The sequence below is a fragment of the Achroia grisella genome, unplaced genomic scaffold (genome assembly GCF_030625045.1).
Source record: "Achroia grisella isolate CSIRO2021 unplaced genomic scaffold, CSIRO_AGI_Agris_v1 utg1920, whole genome shotgun sequence".
Classification (NCBI taxonomy): Eukaryota; Metazoa; Arthropoda; class Insecta; order Lepidoptera; family Pyralidae; genus Achroia; species Achroia grisella.
The window spans coordinates 2,055,283-2,068,326 of NW_026712695.1; the positions used below are offsets into that span (position 1 = coordinate 2,055,283).

Sequence of the window (13,044 nt, forward strand, 5' to 3'; positions counted from 1 at the left end):
TTTTTTCTTTAATTCGTAGCAAGTAGATTAGCAGGGATTGACATCGTAATGCTTTTTTAAATAGACTCAATTATTAATTTCAAGGTTATCAAAATAACTCGATTTATATTGGACTACCTGCTCGCCCCGGCTTCGCACGCGTGTACATGTATTATATATATAAACCTTCCCCTTGAATCACTCTATCTATTAAAATACGCTTCAAAATCCGTTTCGTAGTTTTAAAGATTTAAGCATACATAGGGACTGATAGATAGCGATAGCGACTTTGTTTTGTACTATGTACCAAATGATAATATACATAATTTAAGGAAAGTTGTCATTCAATATTAGTACGTACACTATTTCTATTCAAATTTGTAATTTATATTTATTCTAATAAAGTAGCTCTCTTTACTGTTTAATATACCTATTAAAAATATTAAGAACTACATTATTTTACAAAGATGTCATTTAATAGATATGTTTTCACTTTACGATTAAGGATATGTTAAATATAAATTTAACATATATTACTAATAACAATATATAATTATTGGTATTTCCTTTAGGAATCAATTTTGTTTAGAGGTTTACTAACCAGATTTTACCTAAATGTTTTAGTTTGAATCTGATCACCAAAAACTTTGTTTTTGTTATAACACTTTATTGTAAAAACGTTTAAATTAACTAGGGATACAGTAATTAAAAAAAAAGTGCATGTAATATACATATATTAGAAACTGAATGACATCATGGCAGCATGATGGAAAGACTGATATCGTACGAATATTATTCGAGAGTCTACGATAGCGTTTACTACGTTAACTATTACCAGCCAAATCTAAGTATGTCAACTGTTGCTTTAATAGTCTTCTTAGGCTTCTGACTACGTGAAAATGTCTGAAATAACAGTCATGTAAGTACATTATTTTTATTATAAAACTATACAGATATCATTCAAGGTATACTTCTTTAATGTATTTCAGTACCTGAAGTATCCAATATCAAAGTTCATTTTTTGCTTCATGTTTTTCCTCTAATTTGAATATTGATTCAGAAAATAGACATTTGACGCTATTCAACGAAATAGGTATCTCATATTACCGACCTTTATTTACGCGATTTTCCCGATTTACTAGATAAAAACATTGATTAAACATCAAAAAAATTATATAATAATATAATAAAACTGACACCGCTAAAATACGTAACTCACATTAGAAACTAAATATTAAAGTTTTTAATATAGACTAGGTTTATCTTCATTTTAAAGCAAATACGAGAACGGATTAGAGTATAGTTTAACATATTCTCATATGCATTACAAATATGTAGATAAGTTAATGAACAAGAACCATCCATATGGAACCAGGAAATTTTGGTATATTATATTAAGCATATTATATTAAATTATAATAGCTAAAAATAATATGAAACATATAATTGCAATCTTGGAAACCTAATTAATAAATTTCACGAAATTTAGTTAAAATTGCCAAGGCGCTAAAACTTAATTATCTTTTTTATTGAACATTATAAAATATAACTTTAGGTTATCAAACTGTTAAATTTCATTAGTGAATTAAATGTAATGTGCCATTAACTTTTGATAAGTAAATAGAAATACCTATATATAATATTGATTAAGTGTTAATGGTAATGTTCGTATCTTACTAGTTTAAATAGTTACTACGTTATTTATAAAAAAAAAGCCTATGATTGGCAATACTGAGAGTACTGTTTAACACAAATCTACTGTGTGTCACTTAATTAACCTAAATAAACATATACTTTGCAACGCTATTACCGTTAATATACATATATATATTATTATATCTCTACTTCAAAAATAAATAGATAAATTCTGTAACTTCCAAAAAATGATTGCAATATTATTATAGGTCCATAGATTAGTGCGTAAGTTTTAGTTTAGAAATTCATGTTTAGAGGCCCGAGTTTAGAAGTTCATGTGCAAATAAAACTACTTTGTCGACTAGATTAAAATACCAGTGTTCTTAATTAATGAAGCAATTAATATATATTTTATCTTTAATATTTATGCCTCAGAAACATAAATCCTGCTACTGAGTTATCTTGTTACTATAAAATTAAATTTAACGAACAAAAAACACAATAATTCTTTTAACTTAATACCTCCTACCCTTCCGCGTAAGTTCAAGAGAAAATTTTTCATAGTCTGTTAATTAGTAGCAGCTTAAAGAGCTTATCTTGCTGTTAATTAAAACTCAAAGCTCAGAGATAATGAAGCGTCTCATTTAAACACTTTTGCAGCTGAAAATCGTGACTGAAATAAGCAGAACAAGGAATCTCAACTTTTTCTTCGCAGAACTTTTTGCATGATTGATGATTAAGTGTTTAGAAAATCCTATCATTTAACAAGGAAACTTTCTATAATAGATAATTAACAATATTAATTAATGCTACCGAAGGTCAGTAATTCTGTAATTCTACAAAATAAATACTTAATCTACATATATATCTACATCTCTTCACGGTCTACTAGTTTTCATAATCGTGATTTACTTAAATCTCCCATGATCTTTGATGATCGTCTCTTTTGAGTATTTTAAGTTGTAGACCTGCATTAACAAATCACTCCAGCTTAAACTCCTATAGGAAAATTTGAACAAACCTAAATTTTCAATAACGGTAAGTCATAATATTACTGAATTTCATTAGATTGTAACTTTCTTGTTTGTTAACAGCTTAAAAAAAACAAACACAAGAGTGTGTTTAGTTCAGTTCAGATTACCACAATATATTAGTGAAAACCGCTTCGAATTCGTTTAAGCAGTTTTTGAGATTAGCTAGCGAGCTAAAACTCAAACACTAACGAAAGATCAAACCAATTAACAATGTTCTAATATTACGTTTATAAAGTTACCCAAATAGCAGTTTTTCTCATATCTTCCATGTAAAGACAGCGACCAGTTACATTTTTATTTAATTTACAGATACATACAAATCCCATTTCATAAATAGGTATGTACTTTAGTTATGTTTGACTATAGTTGAGTGAGGCGTTCAAATAGAACGGAACAAACGAGTGTTGATGCATTTGCACACGAGTCAGCGAACGAGACCCGCATTGAACTGCAAGCAACACTAGGGTTGCCCTTAAATTTTTATCGATATATCTATTTATATTGTTATTGTCAATTTCCGTTCTATAGTCATCAATAACAATATATATATATATATATATATATATAACATGTAACCACTGTTATAATAAATGCTACTACCTACAGTCATTGTGGGAAAATGTATACTACAATAGTAGAATAGACATTACTGGGTATTGATAAACAAACTTTGTATCCGACTGATATAAAATGACCACTTAATTCTTTAATGCACTATATTCTACTTAGGTATTGCTTCATTACATTATTACTATTACCTATATATTAGATAGTATAAAACAAAGTCACTTTCACTTTCTGTCCCTATATATGCTTAAATCTCGAAAACTACGCAACAGATTTTGAAGCTGTTTGTTCAATAGATAGAGTGATTCAAGTGGAAGGTTTATATGTATAATACATGTACACACGTGCGTAGCCGGGGTGGGTAGCTAATTAAATATATGTAATCACTGCCTATGATATTTTTTAAGTTAACAGGGTATTATTACTTGGACTAGAGATACAATCATTAGATGAAAATTCATTTAATATAGGCTTTCTTATCTATTTTACTGCAAGAACGGATACTTAAAGACAATCTACCTTTGATATAATTATATACTGTCATACTTAGACATAGACACATATAAAAGTAAGTAATCATTGAACCTCCTTTTATTGCGCTTTAAATAATTACATATTATATAATACTAAAGTATGTAACTATGCATACACTTTTTACAAGTAACAATATATCAAAATGTTTAGTTGAATTAAATTAAAATAACACACACCTTATTCTACTATCAAGTCCTAGGAATCTAAACATGATACAGTAAGTAGATACGTTTCATAAAGTCCATAGTGGCTAACCAGTCCATTAGGAAATTGTCTCTTCAGTTAGCTAAAGAGGTATTGGGATCGGTTGTTGTACTGTATCTTTCCTGATTACATTGATATATTATACAATAGTAAAAACTATTTAACTTTAGGAACTATTCTATTAACAATATCCACAACCTGTGATAATAAATTGTTATATGTTCATGTTACGCCAATTTATGACATATTTCATCATTCATACATCATCATCATCATCATCGCAGCCCGGAAGACGTCCACTGCTGGACATAGGCCTCCCCCAAAGATCTCCACGACGATCGGTCCTGCGCTGCTCGCATCCAATGCCTTCCAGCGATCTTGACCAGATCGTCGGTCCACCTTGCTGGAGGCCTTCCCACGCTGTGTCGTCCGGTCCGTGGTCACCACTCGAGGACTTTACTGCCCCAACGGCCATCTGTCCTACGAGCTATGTGCCCTGCCCATTGCCACTTCAAAGTCGCAATTCTTCGGGCTATGTCGGTCACTCTGGTTCTTCTGCGGATCTCCTCATTTTTGATTCGATCACTCAGAGTAACTCCGAGCATAGCCCTCTCCATTGCCCTCTGAGTGACTCTGAGCTTGTTGATGGGGCCCATAGTTAGCGACCACGTCTCTGTTCCGTAAGTCATCACTGGCAACACACATTGGTCGTAAACCTTCGTCTTGAGACACTGCGGAAATTTGGACGAAAAGATATATCGGAGCTTCCCGAACGCTGCCCATACATCATTCATACATCGCTTGTTAAATACTAAAGAAGTGTAACTCAGACATGGAACAAAAGGAAAACCAAGCAAGTACAACATTGTAACGCCTACGCTACTATAATAAACCCAGGACAATTCATACAACGCCTAGTCCCAAACAAAACAGTCCTTGTACTATGGAGAAATTTATTATATCGTTAAATAAAAAACATATATCGTATTATATACGCTAACTGGAGGGGCTCCAGTGGAGGATAATAGAATGAAAATGAAATTAGCTTGATCAGCCATGCATGGCGAAATCAGAAAAACAGAAATTAACTATGATGGTATCGATACAACATGGAGATTTGCCTGACATTGTATATTACTAGCAATGGAGCTCCATAACTAATAATGCGTACTCCATGCACTAACCTACTGATTGAAGCAAATATATTTTTTAAAATACATAAACTACTCATAGAGAACATTCATTGTATAGTGGGAGAATTGAACCTGCCACCAACCGAAGTAGCTATGTACTCGTACTAAACCACTAGACCACCATGATAGAGTAACAAACAATAATGTAAACGATAAATTTCTGTAGTTTCCCGGGATCTCGAAAGACGTTGAAATTATTATGAGCATCCCTATTCTGCTGTACAGCTGTGAGCCGACTGAACTTGCTCAATATGATTTAATTGAATTATTCGAATGAGCCCGTCGCGTCGCTTCCGTTCCGTAGCCAAGCAGGAAATAGCAATTGAAAAATATTAATTTGTATTATATAATTTTATGTCTCACTTCAATATTGTAAACTTTAATAAAAAATATACAAATGTTTGTTTATCGAACATTATACTTATAAACCGCACGAATTTAATACAATTCGTTAAGTAAATATACTGAATAGAATTTCTATACAAGTTTATATAGAAATGTTTAGAAGATTATCTTTAAATATGGTGAAAAAGGGATAATAAATTAATTTATATGATATACAATTATTTAATTGTGTACAAATATATAATGAAATTGTATAAGTTCTTGTTATACATATGTATGTATAACTTAGGTATACCTAATACTCTTGAGAATATAGGTAAGACGTATTTGTAATAACGTATACCTATGATTTATAACAACTTAGACTCCACTTTGTTCCTATCTGATTTGGCCCTCGGGCACTGTTTTACAAACCGAATCTAGAAGATCAAAAGGCGTTGGAAACGTCGAGTCCTTACTTTTAATAATTTTCCGTTAGGCAACACGCCTAACTTTATTGATTTTGTAGCCCAAGAATGCGAGAAGCCTATGTAGTTATATTTTATTATTTAACCATTTTCAATAAAAAATTCTGCGAAGACTTGTAACTTAGTAATTATACAATATATAACATAATTAGAGTATATATAAATCTCTAAGTGAGTTAGTGGTTTGTTATGCCGAAGTATATTTCGATCTAGGTTTTGAGTTCGAATCTGGTGAACACTTAGAACTTGTGTGTTCATTTTTATGTCGAACTGTCTCTTCGGTGATAGAAACAAATTAAAATATATTCGTACCTACTTAATTTGGTGTCAGAGATTACTTTTTTTGCTTAAAAGAATAATACTTGTCACTGACCTATTTTCATATTATTTGTAATTTGTTAATCACATATATATATATATGATTAAGTATAACAATATAAAAAGAGAGATACTAATACAGGTAATTAACAAAACTGAATATCTAAAAGGAGAGACTTTTAGAGACACGTATAAGAAATTCCATTACAGTCTCTATGGTTAGATTACACGCGTATTCTACGCCTGTACATATACTAAACTGAGCTTTAGGTAACGGAAAAAGAAGTCACGTAACCATTAGCGTTGGAAAACTCAATGGCGTGTCTACACTGACCCCCATAATCGAATCAATTGTTCCACATGGCGGATCAAGTAATACAGGCCAGAAGACAGAGACTGTTATCATACGACCCCTGACAAATAATATAATAGCATTATTAAAGAACGTTATAGTTATAATAATAATGCCAATATAAACCTTCAAAAGGTTGATGAAGGTAGGGCAACATAATAAATTATTTCTACGTATAAGTACTAACATAAAGAACATAAAAAAGATATTGGATAAATAGATATAGCACATGGACATAAGTATAAGTAATATATAAAACATTAATGTCAGTCTAGTAGATGCTACAGAGATACACGGTGGAAATAATAAAAATTATAGAAAAATTATGTTTAAGTAATTGTTTAGATTGTAGTAGCTTTACTTAACAAGAAAGTTTTAATATAATTGCCTAGAATTATTGATTGTAATATTAAAAATTTATGTCATATGCCCTAGCGTTATTTTGTTTATTGATTATGTGTATCTTACAACACAAGAATATCTTTGTGATAATATATATGTTGACCAGCGTGGTCATGGCAGATGGAATAGTCTGAAGTACATACTCGCACTGTCGGGTGAATTCGATTTTACGTTTTTTTTTTTTTATTTAATAAATCACGAACTATAGTATAGTATCACGGGGTCCCAAAATCGGGCGAATAAAATCAGTTCACTCATCCTGCAGAGTAGCTCTAGAATTTTGAATTTGAAATTCTAATTTTAATAATTCTTGCTATAATTATAATAATAACAGCATAATTTTGTTTTCTTATGTGGGAACCATAGAAACGTTAAGATTGCTATATATTTAAGATACTCAGATGCATTTTATTGTTGGTCTTGCAACTACCTGGGGTAGATTCATGAGTTCCGTAAGTACAACACTTAAAATACAAAACGTTTTAAAATAGCAACATTTAAGCGCATACATATAATGGTAGTAGGTAGGTAGGTGTATACATATGTACGTTTCAGAGAAATTATTATAAGCACAATGGCTCACAACTTTTGGATATTACTACATAAATAAGTAAACTAAATAAAAAAACATGACATACCCATTTGTACATTTTTCACTTACGTCTACATATATTTAAGAGAATGTCCTATACGATTAGGCGCCAATATCATTCTAAAATTGCATATAAACATAATACCTAATAAACCTAAGAGAAAATATAATAACACCTAATACAATTATTTACGTACATAGAACTAGAAGACATATAGAACTACTATGCATTTAGTATTATACATATAGAGATACAATTAAATACATACAGTGTATAAACACAACAGGTGTCAAATAGGCGAATGATGACCTTGACTGGACTATATAGTTCGCGGGGAGGGGTGTAACCGACACTTAAGTTGGTATGGTTCACACACACTCACTCGCGTATTACACAGTGGGCATTATATTAATTGAATGATAGGATACGACGAAACGATGCTACCTAGTCAAGCCCCCAGAGTAGACTGAGCAGGAATGTCGGTCGCCGGTCGGTGGCTCACAGGGTTGCTAGCTTTGAAATAAAACCACCCCAGTAAGAATCTTCTCTCTACTGTTGGAGTAGATTAAACATATCCTTCAACTCGTCTACTAAAACAATGCCAATTCATTACAGGTAGATGATTTTACTACAATTGTTTAATTATGACCAATTCTTGTAAAATAAAAAATATCAACAACGGCTAAAGAGCCGTTGTTGATATTTTTTATTCGTAAATTATTCTGATATTACTGATATATAACTGATATCTATTAAATTCATGTCAAAAACTTTATAAAATACTAGCTACTCGCCCCAGCTTCGCACGGGTGTACATATATTTTATTACCTTCCTCTAGAATCACTCTATATATTTAAAAAAAAACACACTTAGAAATCCGTTACGTAGTTTTAAAGATTTAAGCATACAGAGGGACAGACTTTTACGGTTTCTTAAGGGTCGGCAACGCGCATGTGACACTTTGCATTTCAGGCGTCAACCATTTACCATCAGATGGGCCGTATGCTTGTTTGCCACCATATAATGATATAAAATAACAGACAGCAATAGCGACTTTATTTTATACAATGTAATGATTAACCATTAATAATTAATAATTCAAATAAACAAAAACATATATTCAGTACAATCACATGTAAATCCATACTTAATAATATTGTTCTAAAAAATAGTAATATTAAACATATTGCATTGAATTATGTAAATTGCGATTACGACAGTTTACAAGAATACGAGATTTATTTTAATTTCAAAATCACCCGTTGCAAATGTAAAATTTCCAGACTGGTATCCCTAGCTGTGGATGATCACTCTTCCCGACCGGTATCGCGCCCGGGGCACCCCATACGATGACCTTTTACCACGTACTACTCCACCGGCGACACTATCGTTGTATTCTATATCTATTAACCGCTTAGTTGCCTAACTTATGATTAATTTCTGTATAGAAACAGCAGTAAATATCGAAGTAATTTAGTGTGACATTAAAGTTTTTTGATATTGTTATGAATCCAGTTTCCGTGAAGCAACACCTCGAAGACGATTAAATAATTGCAGATTCGCGGTTGCTGTGGGGTTCGTTCGTGAATTTTCGACGAAATTGGGGCATTCAGTGGGAACTTTCTTGATTACATAGAACCTAATGAATAAATAATGGCCGCTTTGTGCAAGGGTTGTTATTGTGGCCTGTGGCCGATGCCTTGATTCTGAAATTTGTTTTAAATAAAGTGTTTCGAATATTTAATTTTACGGCAACTATGTGATATCAGATATGCTTATACAAAGATTAGATGATCATTAACGGTAAAGTATAAAGCTTGACTTCGTTTCATTAGTAACATGAATGTAACATAAAAAAAAATATATAATAAGTTATGATAAAAAAATTGTTATTAAAAGCTAGTTTAGTTTAGTAGGTTATGCTTAATACCAAAATATGAACCTTATTATACTATATATAAATACAAACAAAAAAATTTCAAAAAATATATCTGAACTAAAAAATACTTTGTAATAAATAATATGTATTAAACAATATTTTTTAATTCTGCATCGCTTGAAACTTAATAGCTTAGAACTAATTAAGAGGAGGTATAACTTTTGTGAATAAAGATTTCGTGACCTTTAAACTCCATTATGGACCCTGATCATGATCTGTCAGCCAATTATTAATCAAGTTCGAACTCGGTGGGTCTACATTAACTACAACGGATGTCCTGTGCCTTACCTTGTTCCTTTAGACATCACAATATTGCATTATCATCATTTAGGAAATTGGGATAACAAGAACTAGTTGAAAGGTCACTTTAATATTTAATCTTAGCTACGTATAAAATATTATCTAAGTAACAAATAACATAGTGTGGAAATGTGGATTGGAACTGTTTTAGGATTCCATACCAGAGAAACTGTTATTACACCGCTCATCCAGTAATTACACCGCTGATCTTACCCTTCAAACAAAATAAACCTTCCTCCGGCTGCATGGCGGCTGAAATAGGTGTGAACAGAAATAGAAATAGAAATAATCTTTATTCAAATAAACTGAATATAAGCACTTTTGAATAGTCAAGTTTTTTATTCTACCGCTTATTCGGAATGCAGATTCATCACAAGAAGAATAAGCAAGAAACTTGTGTGTTGCTCTTTTAAATAAATATTGATTTACTTATATTTAATTAACAACAAGGATTAGGCATGCGACAATCAACATAGAAACCGCACCGCAACGCACTTAATCTCTGTTCAATCAGATAACATTGTCAGCGCTATGAATTTTAAGTTAGATATTTTCTACAAAAACATTATTATCATTTATAAATTCTTTAATTTTATAATAAGCTTTTTACAAAGAAAATATTTTATGACACATTTGAATTTTTTTCTGGCCAATTGACTACAAACTCTGGGAGTTTGTTGTAAAACCTTACGCAATTTCCATAAAACGAATTACTGACTTTCGTCAAACGGCACTTAGGTAAAACTAGTTTGTTGACATTACGTAAGCTTTTATTAGTGTAAACCTATTTTTTTTAAACTGTTAATGTTTTTCCTGGCATACATAATATTTTCGTAGATGTATTGAGAAGCAACGGTGAGGATATTTGATTCTTTAAAACATTCACGCAAAGACTCCCTGGAACCCATACCGTAAATGGAGCGAAAAAGAGGGCCTCTTTTGCAAAATAAATACTGTATTTATATCAGCTTCTTTGCCCCATAATAAAGTACCGTATGACATGCTATGAAAATAGCTAAAATACATGAGTTTAGCCGTTGCCACGTCTGTTAATTGTCTAATTCTTCTTACTAAATATAGTTCAGTTTAATGCTACCAATTTGAAATTGAAAACAAATATGTCAAGGACTGATTCATTATGTTTTTTAATTCTAAGTTATCTACCTCTAATGAACTAGCTTTATTTCACATATATTAGATAGAGTGGTTATAAAATCTTATATAAATAGATCTATCAAAGCTATTTATTTCAAATTTATGTAAGTACCTGTAACCTACTGTGCTCAGGATGTAAATTAGCACTATCATTATTAAAAGTTTTGAAGATACAAAATAGAATTCGTTTTACAAATAAAAATAAATATTAGATATATTTCATTAAACGTTGACACCCTGGCGCCTAGCGTGGATATGCGTCAGTATGCCGTCCAGATTGCCGTTGACATCGATTTAATTAATTTAGGAAGAATTAATAGGAAAAAACCACAGTATTTTATTCTACTGTTGCTCCATTAATATTACAAGAATTCATGCTTAGTAAATATCTAAATCTGACCACATAAGTACAAACTTGACATTAAACAACACCTACTAACAAATTATTATTTGTTTGTTTTTAAGTTCATTTTTTTGTTTCGACTTTTTTGAGTTCTTTTTATTAATAAGTTCGTTAAAACAGAGAAGCAACATTTGATATTTATTATTATTTGACATTGGACATTGACTTTCTTTTTGTAATTCATATTGTAAAACTTTAAGTTAGACTGAAAAGGACTTTTATCTAGAGCCGTAAAACATATTAATAAGAAATAATGGATAACAATAATTAAAAAAATATTATAATTCATAACGTTTCACATTCAGGTATTTTTCAGACTTTTCAAAGAAATAACGAAAAGGTTAGTCGACATCACAGAAGACCGAAGAGCTGGCAGCTACCTTGGACAAAGAATTATTCTAGCTATTCAAAGAGGGAACGCTGCCAGTATCTTCGGAACGTTGCCTAAAGGGACCTCTTTTAATAGTATACTTTAGTCATCATATTATATATATTTTTTTAAGCTTTTTAATTTTAGGTTTTTAGTTGTACAATTAGGTTATGTAAATAAAAGCAAACTATGTTGTTGGGTATTTTATATAGGTACAAGTAATTTAATAGTCTACTTTTATCAGTTTGACTAGTCAGCTTACCATAGGTTAATTTTACATTTCCTGTCTCTTGCATTGACGTATTACACTCTCTTCTCTTATTCTCCGAAAATAAAAAACAAAATTATGAATCTTTAGTTTACGCTACGCAAATAGGGTCACCTGGAACACAATCTACGTGCACAACGAGCCGCTGACATGCATGTAGGTACGTAAGATACGTAAGATTGTATGTTTTTTATAAAATGGTAGCATACATTGTCACTCCATAAAACTGTCTGATACTATTTATATTAGTTGTTTTTACATTGTCTTTTATTGCATCTAAATTGTATACCATGTATTAAATCAAACCCAACCCCGACAACAGTTTTGCAGGTAGATAAGTAATTTTAAACATTGTAAAATTAAAAAAATAAAACGTTTTTTTATATCTATGAAATAACAGTCATGGAAAGCTTGAATATGTAAATTCTGTGAAGTAGATCACGATAGACAGCTTTGTGTTTTTGACAATGTTCGGTATAACGTTCGGTTTATAACTGTAACTATTAAATATCTGATAGCTAAACTACAAATACAATCTGTTTTAAATTAAAATTAGTATAAAGTACAATAAGGCTGCAGTTTCAGTATTACCGTACAAGCACAACGAGGGTCAGGAGATTAAATGAAAGAAAAAGAAATTACATATTTCTTAGTGCAGGTATAAATATTTTAATATTGAACCGTTAGCTTTTAAAAGGATAAATTTTAATTACGTTTTCGTAAAGGACGAGATTAAAATAATGCCTGCTGGATTTGCGGTTCAATTGGTGATTTCATTCGCTTGCCTCCCTATTAATTATTCTTAATCCAACAGGCAACAAAACTAGCAGCTCAGACTAAATATTTTATTCTAAAATGGAATAAGTAGCTCATGTAGACTGACATTTTATCTAAGTACATGGAAAAATAAATGTTCCTAACATCATCGAATACCGAAAATTAAAATATCATGAGTTCGAGTTGGGTTGGAAGAATAACAAAAACA

At 31.1% G+C, this 13,044-nt stretch overlaps 1 protein-coding gene across 1 annotated transcript in view; it reads right to left on the minus strand.

The window, feature by feature from the left end:
• Window positions 1-8,074, minus strand: part of LOC131841795 (acetylcholinesterase-like) — a 62,182-nt gene extending 54,108 nt beyond the window's left edge. Inside the window, exon 1 of the mRNA XM_059190122.1 lies at window positions 7,892-8,074. The gene's annotated coding sequence lies outside the window, so the exon portion shown is untranslated. The remainder of the gene's footprint in view (window positions 1-7,891) is intronic.
• Between the last annotated feature and the right edge of the window lie 4,970 nt (window positions 8,075-13,044).